Below are 15,329 nucleotides of genomic sequence, written 5' to 3' on the forward strand. Positions count from 1 at the left end.
TAGTGAAACAAGTGTAGAAATGCATAGAACCCCTGAGTTTCCTTGGCCAAGGTTTATTTTGGAAGGTGAGCTCTTTTTGCTAAGGAACACAAGCTTTGCTATGTTGCATGGGAGGTGCCATCTGTCTAGTTTCCAACAGTAGCCAGAGCAAGCTGCTTCAGAAGCAAGTTCCCCAAAACCTAAATCTGGTTGTTACAGAGCAACTTAATTGCTTAAACCCAAGATAAATGTCCTGGAGCAGGAGAGTTTATACTGCTTCTATAACTGATCATTTTAGATCTGGCAATTTCCCTTTAATGCAAACACTAATGAAGTATAATTGTTCTGACTGCAGAAACCTAGAAGAAACAGAACAAACAATGAGGAAATGGAATAAACATTGATTTAATAACAACACAGGACTGTGCCTTGATGGAGAAAAGGCAGCTGCAGTCAAGAAAATAAGTGAAATATCCAGGTGCTAACATGTCATCTTGGACAAACTTGGTAGAAATAAGTCTAGTAGCTATAAGAAACAAGGTGACTGGAAAGAAGAGGACTAAACTCTCAATAGTGATCTTCACATTAATATTTTGGACTCTGTGGTTATACAACAAAAATATGTTGCTTTGTAGTTTTTTCATATTTGTATAAATTAACAAAAAAAAAAAAAAAAAGTGTCAAATAGATTGGCTGTCCTGTAAGGATTTCAAAGCTACCAAAGGGCTTTAGGGTTCAGTTCAAACCTCCTACTATGGATGCCTGACATGGACTCTGTGATCTTATTAGTCATTGCCTGTCTAATAAGGCATGCCTGGGTGGGGACCCCAAAGAGTGGGTGCTCTAAACCACTGTATTTATTATATATAAACCACTCATTAGGTTTCTAACCAGTGCCTGTAGGGATGGCCAGCACAGGGTTCACAAGTGCTCAGCCTCTACTCACAGTAATGGATCTGAGCAACAGTGAATTTTCAATGGCACTGAAAAATCTCTGGAGATAAATCTCCAGCATTTATATAGCCTCTTTATTTTTTTTTTTTCTGAAAAGAAACCCAGGAATGATGACAACCATTTTTGATAAGAACTGGAACATATACTTAAAAGCCTGCAACCCTGATTGCTTTGTTACCTTTTAACTTCTCTGCGTGATGGTCACACTGACAGGTTTGACACTTTATTTAGTGGTGATTGGTAGTAAAATCTTCTCAGCCAGACACTTGACACCTACCTTGCCTTGTTATTTTCCTGTGCATCTCCTCCAGGGACTGATTCATTTCAGCAGTATTTGTTGCAAGCAGAACCTGTTGGAGCACAAAGTCACAGAACAGAATATGAAGACTTTCAGTTACCCGACTCAGTACCCAGAAGTGATATAGGCAGCCATGCCAGAGGTAGCTAACAAGGATGCTTGCTGACATCCATGAAAATCGTACATATTATTGAATTTGGAAGGGAACACTCAACTTTTAGGTTACTTTCAAAATGAAACAAGACACAATAGCTTCTCTGTCTCAGGACCTGCTTGAGAAACTTTAACTTCTCTTAAACTGCACAGCCCCAGTCTTATTGTGTACAAGAGGTATATATATGATAAGATGTAAGTATGGTTTTCAGTGAAAAAGAAAAGTTTGCAGTAGGAAATATGTAGCAACAGAAGAAGGCCTATGACTCATTTTTCCTAGACAAGTGTCCTGTTTTTTTTGCTGGGAAAGAGCTGATTTTCTTTATAGTAGCTGTTATGGTGCTGTGTTTTGGATTTGTGATGAAAATAGTGCAGATAACAGAGACATTTTAGTTGTTTAACAGGCAGGATTGCGTGTGGTACATCTGGGACAGTCCAGTCGTTCGCTGATGCTCAAGGAAGGAGGTCCTGCTCTTCAGCACCTTCATCTTCTGTTCTCCCCCTTCAGAAGAAACTACACCAAAAAAAAACCAAGGCAAGTGGCTTCTGCCTAGTGAACCATAGCAGTGTGCTGCGTGGCCAGAAAGCCATCAGGGCTGGCACAGAGAAGAGGGCAGGACTACTCAGCAGAGCCCCACCTGTCACTGACCCAAACAGATATCTGGAAAGAGCTCCAGCTTAGATACACTCTGTCCTTGTGAACTGTCCATTTGTCACACGCTGATAGTCAGATCTCCTGATAGGCATAGGCGGGATCTGAATCTGTGCCATCTACAGCCCAGCTAAGTGCTCTGTGCACTTGGTCAGCATTTAAAACCAGGACTTTTGCTTCTCCACTCTTGTTATAAAGGAAACCTAATATTAATCTCCCTATAGAAAGGGTTCATAGCTGTTAAGGGGCAGAAGCCTGACTTCTAAGCATCTCCCTCTGCCTAGATCAAGCGATTGCCTGTGACCGTTGACCCCTCCAGAGGCATCCCATGGTGGCTGTGCACAGTGTAGGCTTGGTATTTCCACCACGCTGCTCCACCAGTCCCACATGCCACAGCATCTCACTTGCATTTGTCAAGCTCACTTTTAGCGTGACATTAGCCATAAAATGGTTGCCAGGGAGCACTTCTTTTTGCTTGGGAAAACAAAGAGAGGAATGTGAAAAGAACTGGGTAAATACTTAGGGATGTGCATTATTACATCTGGGCCTTTGTCGCTTTGCTTAGGAGATGGCAGCAATAATTTTCTTTGCTCCTTTCTGAATGAAAGTGGGAGGATGATGCTAAGAAATATTCTGATGTGATTGCTGGTAAATAGCTTGCATCCCCAGCAAACCAAGAACTGCTCAAGAGCAAAGGAAGAGATAGAGAAGGACAACCTCACCCCTAACATGGAGGTTCACTCTTTCAGAGAGGAATAAAAACACAGCATGACTTAAGGGCATCGATAAGACGCACTCAGGACGACTGAGCTGCAGGTATGCTCCCCAGCATCCTCCTGAGGAGCCTATGCAGTGATCCTTTGGTTGGGAAGAGGTGTCCTCCCCTTTTCATCCCTAGGACACCACCTCCCAAGCTATTAGGCAAGGAACATCGTGGTTTTGCCCAACTCCTTCAGCTCAAGTTGGGTTAAAGCAAAATCCAAGTGTATACTGTCAGCAGCCAAAATAGAGAACAGAGTAAGGGCTTTTAAGGCTTAAGAAAGAAGACCATATTCATCCTGCTTAAGAGAAGTTATCCTTTTTATTCTGTAACCCGCTCTTGCTGCAGATGATCTCCTGACACGTCAGGGATTCTGTCCCCTTGTGTGTCACGTGTCTCAGGCTGCACTTGTTAGAGAAAAACCTTTCCTCCCCAGAGCATCCCAGCTTCTAAAACTTACCACTTTTTCAGGGGCTCTGAGCATATTTAATTTTTGCTCTTGAAACTTTCTTTCCACTGAAACTTGCTTGCTTCGAACTTACTCAGAAGATAATCTTGACACTTCTCCAGTTAAATTAAGAAAGTCTCACTTCTCTGGAAATGCAAATGTCACTTTGTCAGCCCAGCTGTCATCCCCTGTACTTTACTCGCCAACCAGCACCTTCTTGACTGAGTGCCACTTCACCTGCTTAACCTTCCTTTCCCTCCTTGGCTGACTCAATTGCTTTCAAAGTGAAGGTGTCTCCCAATACTGAAGTTTATATTTAAAATCAGCGAGAACATTCATACACATACTTGGCACAAACATCTAATGCAACAAGTGAAGTCAGTCATTATTGTCCCCTGAACGAGATGGCAGCACTGGGAGTAAGACAACTGAAAAAGACGGAGGTGAAAATCTTTCTTGCAAATATGCCATAAAAATATCACAAAACAGTGACAACAGAACAGCCTTTGGCACCTATAATGGATATTTTCCTGAAAAATGACAGATTTTCAACCCACATTAACTGTCTCTAGAATGAAAGGCAAGCCCAGTGCAAACAAGAATGAAAGGGAAAAGTTCAAGCCCTTTTGTGTGTACATTTGAATAAGGGTCAATTTTATTTCAATACTCTTTTCTTGGGATGATCTGTTTCCTTTAGGGCTTTCGCTGTGTTTCTGGATGGGATGACAAGTGAGTGACAGCAGCGCCGACAGCTCTGTTAGCTGCAGAAAGAGGACGGGCGAACACCGCATCGCACCACCTCTGGATAATGAGCTGGGTTTCTGAATGCAACCCAGATTCCTGCAGGACAAGCCACAATGTGACAGGTTAGTGGTAGATGAAGCAACACGTCCTGAGGACTTCTTATATCAAGGGCTTTTACTATTATACCTACTATATATAGTGCAAAGAAGGCAGAAAAAGAGCTCAGGGCTTAGCCTCACGAAAGCAGTTACCTGCACAAGGCATCCCGGATAAGATGCTGAGCAAGATACTTCGAATGTAGTCATCTACCTGGTGTCAGTGGCTGTAGGCTGTGCTTATTAAAAAGGCACACAGAGAGGGCAGTTATCTTGGTTTCTACTCCAGGATCTTTCTGCCCCCTCGTTACAAACCACATCCAGTGGGACAGGGGCCCTGAGGAGGAGCCAGGCTGTGTTACGAAGTCTTGGCTGCAAGGATGGGGACAGATCCATGTGTGAAGACATTAGGACATGATGATAAATTTCATTTGCATCAAAGCATCCAAGTCAGATGTGGTGCTTGCCTAGACCCAGGAGGCTCTCTGGTAATTACTCATATCCAGTGCGTTCAAACCAGCTTTGCTTTCCTCCTGTTAAAACACACGTCTGAATCACAGCAAGCTTTCCAGGCATGGGCTGCTGCTATGAGATTTCCAGACTTTGGCAGTTCTTTTTTGTCTCATTTTGCTTGGTTAGCTGTTGTAGAGACCTGCTACTTCCAAGTTTTTCCAGAAAAAAAAAATATGCTTAACAGTAGAGAGATTTGCTCCCTCATCCTCCCTTTCTTTCCTCATGCTTTACATGTGAAAAAAAAAAAAAAAAAAAAAAAAAAAAAAAAAAAAAAAAAAAAACTTGTGAATGAGGAGGGTTTAAAACAAGGGAAAGGAAAAATGAAAGAAAAAAATATTTTTTTTTGTTTCTATTCTGCAATGGTATTGAAAGTGTGATTTGCTAAAAATAAAATAAAATAAAATAAAATAAAATAAAATAAAATAAAATAAAATAAAATAAAATAAAATAAAATAAAATAAAATAAAATATCCAAGAGAATTATCATTTTCCAAGATACATTTAGGTCATTTTCTTTGTTTTTCATGGAAAGGATTTAAACCTCTAGTATTAGATATTTGATATATGGCAAAAGTCAAGGAGGGAACAAAAAAACGCTTTCTATTATGAGGAAGCAGAGACAGACACACACAATAGGCAAAGGGACAATATTGTTTGGCATATTCCTAACTCAGATCCTTGTGGGTGCTGCAAGAGAGTGAAAATTCTTGCAGGATCCTTTACATTCTTTCATATAATGTGCTGAAAAAAATCTCTCAGCTCCTGTTCACTCCCTGCGTTAACAAAATTCATAACACACTCAACAAAAGTATTACTTACGTTGTTTAGTTTATAACTTAAGTCTGAAAAGAAAAAAAAAAAAAAAGCAGAAGGGCCTTCATTTATGAAATGGTGAAAATAAATTTAATGGGGAAACAGGAGGTGCTACTGGTCAGCCTTCAACATTTTTCTTATTAGATGTATTAAATATACTTCTCAAATTTACTTTCAGGTGGAGAGCACTGGAATTATTGTATCTCTGCTGAGGAAGAAAAAAGGAAAATACTGCATGTTGATCCAAGGAAAGTGGATGTGAGCTGTGATCTGTAGGACTAAAGAATGAAAGACATTCAGAAACCGCAAGACATTAATGAGACAGATTGATTTAATTAGCCAGTGTAACATCATTTATCATGCTAACCACAAGAGATATGCCCATACAAGCCAGTGTTTGAAGGTCACCCTCATATGTAACATACCTAGTATGCCACCCAAGTGTCCAGCCACAGAGAACTGTTTTAACTACACTTGGAAAGAAGCTACTGAAACACAATTACAAAAAGCCTCTGACAATTATGAAAAGCCTCCACACGAATAACGTAGTGTCATACCTTGTAATTGAATCGATTCAGCCTATTAATAATCCAGACTTTCTGGATTTCCAGTGTTTAGTGGAATTAAATGTCAGAGGTCAACAATAAAGACTTGCTCAAATAGCGTTATCTCTAGCAAAGTTGGAGCCCTTAAGTTTCAGGTAATTTGGTTGTTTTGTAACAGTGGGTCCATGCCTAACAGTCTTTTTCCCCACTGTCTCTGCCTGTTCATTATTCAGGAAAGAACTTAAATAATGATAGGCTCTGAAGGAATTCTCAGTAGCAGAAACTGAGGGCTCATTTATGGGCTCAGCTACATTGGGGTAAGACTCGAGTAGCTTGATGAAGTGACAGGAGTTCTGGGAATACATGCCAGCCTAATTTGGCTCTAAATTAGAAGCTCTTTGTCAGCTGGTGGCTCAGATATCCTCCAGCATTCAGTGCTGCCCCTCTCACATAGAGTATTTTTTGCCCGTAATTGGAATTTCCTTACTTTTAGTGTGAAATTATTCATTAAAAAAAAAAATAAGCTTTTGATACAATTTCCTTTTTCATTTCCTGATTTATAAAGAGGTTGTAGGTTGTAAAAAGTGCTTTGCAAGTGTTTATAGTGGTTTCAGGTTTTAAGCTGTGGATGGGGAGCTGTTATACTTTCCTAAGCATATACTGTTTTAATTGAAACTCCTATTTAAAAAAAAAAAAAAAAAAAAAAAAAGGCATAACAGGATCCAGTTTGATTAATTTCCTCATTCACCCTCCCTCTAGGAAGTTAGAAAAGCACTCCCCAGAGCACACCACTTCCACACCCTCAACATGTCTCAAGTGAAGCTTCATCCACGGAAAACTCATATAGCCTGGAACAACTCAAAGCATGGATTTGCATCTCCTAAATCCTCACTGCCTTGAAGGAAGCTGGAAAGAATTCAGTGCTAACACCTACACGAGTAACAGTCAATCAGGTTTGGGACTTGGCTGCTGTGTCTTCTGCTTGCGTGTATGCTGGATGCCTTGGAGTTGAACAATGATGTTGGGAATCAGATCCCACTCACAACTTTTTCAGTAAGTCTATTTCAACTGTATTTAAGCTTTCTTTTCAATAGTTGCACAGCAGATTCACTCTGAAGAATATTTTCTGCTACAGACAAGGATTTTTAAGTTGTTTTGGCTCCATTACATGCGGAACACAAAGAGATGAAGCCTTAATATAGTTCTTCTTTTTCTTCTCTCTTTGTCCCCTTCACACGTGCTTGTTACCTTTTAAAGTTTCCTTTGGGGTAATTTTATTATTATTATTATTTTTTGAAGTTAGTGCAGTACTAAAAGGCCATTTCTAGCACATAGAGGCCAAAGCGATCACTCAGGGAAGCTGGTGTTACTTTCAGAGGTTGAAGGGAGGTTGCAGGCTGTGTTTCTACTGATGTAAGAGACCCAGGTTGCACAAAAAACAGTATTTTCATGGTACAATAATAGTGTGAAAGGAAAAAGCCTAGTTAGTAGGCTAGTAAGTTTTTAGGGAGAATGCAGGCAGACATCAGTTCTCACCATAGAGTTCAACCTCTCACATTATATCAAGTTTAATGTAATTGTAGGACCCTGCATTACTCTTCAGGTTTTGTTAATAACATTTGATTTAAACGTGAAATTTTGTCTGATACCAAGGTGGTAATAACATATCCACCTCGGGAAAGAGATCTCCTAGAATCCCTTGCAAAAGCAGGGTTGATCTCCTCTTTGCAAGCAGAGCATTAGATTTAGGTGTCAGAGATATAAGTCCATCTTCAGTACTAATTCTTCCCCTTTGTCCAAGGCAAGAAATCCCAAATCTGTCCTTAAAGCAACACACATAATGCATAACACATTTTACTTTTTTTTTTCTAACAGATGGTTTAGATCAAAACAAGCAATGCTCATTTCAAAAAGACTGGATATTATCTTAATGTAATTATATCAATTATATTAATAATATAATATCATACTAACATGTTATATTATATAATATATTAATATGTATTAACTGATAGTAATTATATTAATAATTAATAATTATATATTAAATTAGTATATTTATAATATGTTATTATAATGTATTATATTTTATATAATAATGTGTTGTGATATGTACATATATTAATGACATTATATTAATGTCAACTCTATCTATAGATAAACTGCTGCAATTTAACAGAAAGCAGAATTTCCTAGATCTGATCTGCCCTAGACTGATCTGCAGTCCCCATATGTCGTAGAAACCCAGCTACTCTGTTGATCTGCACAAGAGAACAACTGAGACTATAACAAACACCCCACCTTGCAAAATATGGGAAATTATCAGCTGCCATTAAACAGTGTAAAAATATACCGTAGTGAAACTAATAAATAAATACAAACGGGTTTAGGACATTGCCTTTAGAAACATAATCCTATGGGTTAAAGGTCACAGAATCACAGAATGGTTTGGGTTGGAAGGTACCCTACAGACCATCTGGTTCCAATCCCCTGCCATGGGGGTCCCTGCCCCCTTCCAGTAGATCAGGTTGTCCAAAGCCCCATCCAGCCTGGCCTTGAACAGCTCCAGGGATGGGGCATCCACAGCTTCTCTGGATAACATGTGCCAGTGTCTCACCACCCTCTGAGTGAAGAATTTCATAACAACTAAACTAAATCTCTCCTCTTTTAATTTAAAACCATCACCCCTTGTCCTATCATTATGTGTCCATGTAAAAAGTCACTCTGCAGCGAAATGGAGATGTGAAGGTTAACCTTTTAACAGTTCTGTCGTGCAAGGAAGCCATCCTCTCCCCTGTGTGAGTGCTTCAGTTCTTGTTCCTTGCTACATAAATTACAGGCAGGATAAGCACATTACACGTTAAGAGAAGGAAATATCGTCTCCTAGCAGACTGGGAGCATCAGCACATACATGCCAAAATGCCACGCAACTATTAGCATGGAATAAAATGAACCTTATTTACAAACTATCTAGAGAAAAATTATTTTTGTCTATGAAATCCTTGACTGAAAACAAACAAAAAAACAAACCAAAACTTTAACGTACTTCTTAAAACATCTCTTTCATGATGGGACTGTGTTTTTCTCTCATTTTTAAGGGCAGATCGGAAACAGCTATGAATGAACAGAAAGAACTGAGTGCCCAAACCCACAAGTGCCAGCCACAAAACCCATGAATATCCAGTAGTGCTGAGAAAAAGCTGCAATCCTGAGGGGTGGATAAAGTCTCTGATCTGATACGATTTGACAGCAAAGAAGCGTCGACAGAGCTCATACATGTTTCTGACATGCAACACCTCCCTTGGGATGCCTGAAAGTGGGTGGCAAACAGATAATACAATGTTGACCACATCGTCGACATTTCATGATCACAAATCAGTTTTCAGTTGACAAGACTCATTTTTCACTGCTACATCTTTGTTTCCAAGCCTTTGCCAAACAGTTATAACTTCATCAGTGCATTCGGGAATACATTTAACAAAATTGCCTTTTGCAGAAGTGAGATAGTACCAAAGCAATGCAATTCTGAAAAACAACACAGAGGGAAGGAGAAAAACTGTCTGGAAAAACTAGTGAAGGTTGGCCCTCAATTTTCTAATAAAACACCCCAGTGCATTGTTTCATGCCTGTTATTCTCTTTATGAATTACAGTAAAATGAAATTACTAGAATTTTGCAACGTGTGCAACACTGTTTCATTAGAAGGATAAAAAAGACAAAATTGTGCTTTGTTATCAACAGACTCAGTGTGAAGACTGCTCACATGTGACCTTTAATCTTGAATTCTTCATGAAATTAGACGTACAAGGTAATATTTGAAGGAGAGAGTCCACTCCCTGAAGCTATATAATAGGCTGTGTCTAAACATGCGATGAGCTCACAATTGCTTAATGCTTTCTTTCAAATAACCAAAACCATTTTCATATACATCATCAAAAACTTAAAACCATACTTGGATTATGTGACAAAATGCTTCAAGGCAGAAAATACCAGAAGTAAATTTCCATTTTGTGCATTACTGTATAATCTTTAATTAAAGGATCATATTAAATTAATAAATAATGCTAGCCTGGCTTATCATCTGCAGCTGTGGATGATATGCGTGGCATTCCTGAGCATTTGTGCATGCATTAGGGTAATAAAGTCCATGGTACATCTTAATATACAAAACACACAGCTAATCAGACAAAAATATCTGTACAAATTCTATTAATTCATCCATCCTCCACCTCATAAAGCCATACCACTACGATTAGTGGCTTTGTGTTGGAAAAATGCTAGCTTAACAGGAATTGTTAGTGAAAACTGAGCTTAAGCAAGACAAGTGTTTGCAGTGTTTGGTGGTAAGAAGAGGAATGCAGTGACATTGGCTAGTCAACATAGTCTTCATTTTAGAAATACTACAGGTGGTAGGATGACAATCAAATCACTCAATTTATACTCAAAGGATGATGGTTTTAACATTGCTTGTTAATAAGGAAGTTTGTTCCAACCAAGTTGCAATAAAATATGCCTGAAAATGCCCAGGCCTCTCTGTGCTGCTGTCTCATAAGGCTTTAAATCAGGCCCTAAATCTCAAAATGCTCTCTTCAAGATACCTAAAAAACTGGGCCCAGCATAGCTATCAGGCTTTCCAAAACTCTAGGAGCTAAGAGCAAGTGACACATTCTGTACCTGGGAAGGGGCAACCCTTGGTATACACAGACTGGGGGATGAGATGCTGGAGAGCAGCCCCACAGAAAAGGGATGTGGGGGTTTTGGTCAATGGCAAGTTGAATATGAGTCAGCAGTGAGCCCTGGCAGCCAAAAGGGCCAGCCATGCCCTGGGTTCATCAAGCACAGCATTGCTAGCTGGTTGAGGGAAGGAATTGCTCCATCCTACTCTGTGCTGGTGCAGCCTCACCTCCAGCACTGTGTGCAGTTTTGGATGTTAAGGACATAAAACTATTAAAGAGTGTCCAAAGGAGGGCTACAGTGATGATGAAGGGTCTGGAGAGCACAACATACGAGGAGTGGCTGAAGTCCCTTCGTTTGCTCAGCCCAGAGCAGAGCAGGCTGAGGGGAGGCCTCATGGCGGCCTGCAGCTCCCTCATGAGGGGAGCGGAGGGGCAGGCGCTGAGCTCTGCTCTCTGGGGACAGCGACAGGACCCGAGGGGACGGCATGGAGCTGGGACAGGGGAGGGTCAGGATGGGGGTTAGGGAAAGGTTCTGCACCCAGAGGGGGGTTGGGCACTGGGACAGGCTCCCCAGGGCAGTGGGCACAGCACTGAGCCTGCCAGAGTTGAAGCAGCGCTTGGACAATGCTCTCAGACACTTGGTCTGATTTTTGGGTGGTCCTGTGTGGATCCAGGAGCTGGACTTGATGGTCCTTGTATGTCCCTTCCAACTCAGGATATTACAGGATTCCAGGATAAAGACTATGTGAAACCACTTTACTGCCCAGGCACAGTGGAAGGTTATGAGCTGTGCCTAAGGCTTATGCACACAATAAAAAAGGTTTCATAGTGGTCTCTCTTGTTACAAAGGGATTTCATGCAGAAACTCTGGGGCATGACAAATCCAACCTTCTCCAGTGCATGTTTCTGTCACTTCTAACACGTACACCAAGCAGGTCAAACATTTAAAATAAACAAGAAACTGCTCCTTGTTCAGCCCCACCAAATCAAGAAAGGTGTACTGTGCTTGACCTGTGCAGAAAGCAAGGGAGAACCACACCTGAGAGGTGTCACCCACGTGTCACAATGTGCAAAGCTGCTCAAACAATGTAGTGACGGAGAGCCTACAACACACAGAGTAGTGGATCTGATGAGGTTGCAGTTAAAAATGCTTATCTAGGATACAGTGAGCTATTATTGGCCTGGGATGTAAATAATATTACATATGGAAAAACTAAAACACCGATCAGTCAGTGGCATGTCAAATATCTCTTTGAAGTTTTATACACCCAGTCAAGAAAAGTAGGAATGACCCAGGTCCTGTCTGTAACCACAAAGCTATCAAGACCATCAAGCATCTAAGCTCAGAACAGTGATGCTTTCTGTCAGGTCTGAATTGAAGTCCAAAGGTAAATCTCTTGGTAGAAACCAAAAAGAGAAGTAACAGGGCAGAGAACCAATGAACCCATGGCTTTCCCATGAACCAATCTTATTAAACATTTTCACTAGTGACCACCACACAGTGTCATGGTCCACTAGAAATGTATTAAGAACATTTGCTGATGCAACAGTCAGAAGCATCATTAATAAAGATGAGGATCAGGAAAGTGAGGGAAAGGATTAAATGTCCAAAGCGCAGAGTCATGCACTTTAACAATTGGATTTTCCACCACAAAATAATGGCATTCTTTGGGTCTTCACAGCTGGAAACAGAAATGGAGAAGAGCAGGGGTGCTCACAATGAGCCATCAGTGTGATGCAGATGTGGAGAAAAAAAAAAAAAGAGAGAGAGAGAGAAGTGTACTCTGACACATAAAATGAGGTATTCCCAAAGGAAATATAGAAGTATTAATGTCACTTTGCTAAGACCCACACCTTGTGCACAATTTGTTCACTCCTTCACAAGAAAGATTAATTCAAACCAGAACAGACAGAATCTGGTAGAACACAAATTTTTGGGGGCGAAAGAAACCATTAATAAAACAAACACTGAGGGGAGACAGGATTGTTTCCCAAACACAGAATAAAGTTTAAGAACCCAGGTAGAAAACTGTACTCACATAACGCTGTTGGCACAAATTAGCTAGGGATACACTTATACCAGAAATCAGATTTCTATCAGAAAAGTGAAGCTCCAGATCAGGTTTCCAGTAAGAGCAGCAGAACCAAAAAAAAAAATAACTGATTCAATTTATGAGGGATCAGGATATGAAAGGAGTCATATGAGACAGAACCATATGGAAGCGTGCCAGCACTAACAGAAGATTGGATTCAAGAGATAGAAAAGTCTTATGGGTTCTGAAATCCATCTCTTTCAAAAAATGCTTTAAAATTATGTTCTATGGCCCAAATAAAAATGATTAATACTAATAATGGAACATTTGTCTAGTACCAGCAAGAGAAAAAAATCTGCTTTAAAATGTGGAATGATACATAACAAAACAAATAGCCCATGTGAGGTCTTTCTTATTTAGTAGTATTCTGGTAACTATAACAACAAATTACCACTGGTTTCTACTTTAAACATTTTTTTTTTCTAAATTTCATAAAAGCTAATATGCCCTAGTGCAAATGGTGATTCTTGCTGAGCAAGTGTCAAAATCTAGAAGATGATAAAGGTACAGATGGGAATTCATACCCTAGCAAATCACAGGTAATTAGAAAAAATGTAAAACATATCCACATTATTGAAGGAAGATATGTTCTTTTGAGTTCATGTAACCATTTAAAAAACCCAAGAGGCTAAGAAATATATTTCCATTTACAAATTATGATACCAATTCCAAAATCCCCAACCCACCAACATGTTTCTTCATCTGCTTGCAGCGATCTAAACAGCCCTTTTCAGGACAGGTTGTTAATCTATTATCCCCCTAAGCATCTTTCAGAGCCCTCTGTCAAGCTGTGCTCCCTGTCTTCCTCATGCCTTGTTTGCTTACCTGAGCACCGACCTTCCAGACCTGCCCCACTGTGCTTGTGGATGGGAACCAGCAGTGCTCTTTAAAACTCAGGATAAGAAGTTGCAGCAGTCAAGCCATTTTTGTGCATCTCAACAGCAAAATATTTTAATAATTACTGTGAAACAACTAAAACTACAGCTCGTATGTTCTTCTCAATGGCCATCAATTTAAAAGGTGCTCTTGATTTAGTGCACTTTCAGTCACACGTTTTGAGAATATTTGTTCCAGCAATCTTACAAAACCCTTTTTTCCTTTTTGGCAACAAAGCACAAGCTGTACATGTAAATTGTCCCCTACCTCCATTTTCTTTCAAACCTCAAACAAAGGACTGTTCTTGCCCTTCTCTTATTAGGTCCACATAAATCAAAGCCTGGTAAAGGGCAAGTCTGGTAATCTGAGAAAACAGCCTACACTAACTATAGAATTGGATCATTACATGTCATGCTTCTTATTAGTCACAGAGAGAAACTTTTGACAAAGTTTAGAAAGGAGAGAAGAGGCATTGCATCATGAATATACTCAATAAGCCTACTGGTCTGTCTCGCAGAGCTGGTAGAGAGCACTGCCTGAATTTCTTTCTCCCCTCTTCTTTTACAGCCAGTGTCCTTGCACTGTTTCCATGTGGGATCTGTGCTGAGCCTTCCTGTTACGATAGCATGATGATAACTAACTCCACACCTGTCCAGACATGGTCTCAGGCCTTTCTCAGACATGTCTAGCCCCATTTCTAGAGGCATGCCAACTCAACTCTCTTCCAGAGAGGGAGTGACAGGGAAAGCAGAAGAGGTGCCATCTCCCTCCTTGTCCATGCTACATATCACGATGTAAATTGGCAATAGTTCTACCTGAGTCATGACATGAGGGGAATGGCAGCTGCATTGTACTCACCCATCTGCCCCCATCAGGTATAACCCAGCTTATGCCCACACAGTGTCACTGGCAGGAGAATCATGACCCTTACAACACAAACATACTTTTACAAGTGAGGAAACCCATGTTGGTAAAAGACAAGATAGCCAGCCAATTAGGGTGTAATTAGCTAGTGTAAATAATAAAGGTATAAAGTTGGTTTCACAGCCCCCTAGCTGGTGGAGCTGCTGCTGCTGCAACACAGAATCTATCTGCAGCCTTCGGTGTTATCACAGCAAAAGACAGATAGTAAAATGCTTCACAACCTTGAAGAAGTGAATAAAGTATGTATATTAAAATGTTATTTTAAATTTTAACATTAGCACTTTTCTATTGTTTACAATGGGAAATTGACATGCATTTATGTCATCGTTGAATACTGGTAGATAGTAGAAGCACCTATCAATAAGGATGCAGTATAGCGACCTGTGCAATCCATGTGTAAAACCACTGGATGGGAACAAAGCAAGTGCTGCTAGACATAATTTGGCAATGAGACAATACAGTCATGGTCATTTTTAAAAGAACACCATCTGACCATCCCAAACCACAGCATCACAGGGTCTGAACACGGTAACTGCTGTCTGCAGTAAGAACAGTATCACACTTATCCGTCACAGTCAGATATGGGAAGACACAAACGTTGCTACGTGAGCAATCAGCACATGGACCTGTAAAATTCCTGATGTTCTGTGAAAATTGCCTAATGCTCCCTGGTGCCTGCCATAAGGCGATACAGCCCGCTTTGAAAGAATAAAGTGAGGAAGCCTAGTAAAGACAGGGTTGCTCAATATTTCTGTAATTTGTCCATCTGCAGATTGTGCAGTGCTTTAACAAAAGTGATACAATGGT

This window comes from Aythya ferina (assembly GCF_964211825.1).
Source record: "Aythya ferina genome assembly, chromosome: 3".
Taxonomy (NCBI): Eukaryota; Metazoa; Chordata; class Aves; order Anseriformes; family Anatidae; genus Aythya; species Aythya ferina.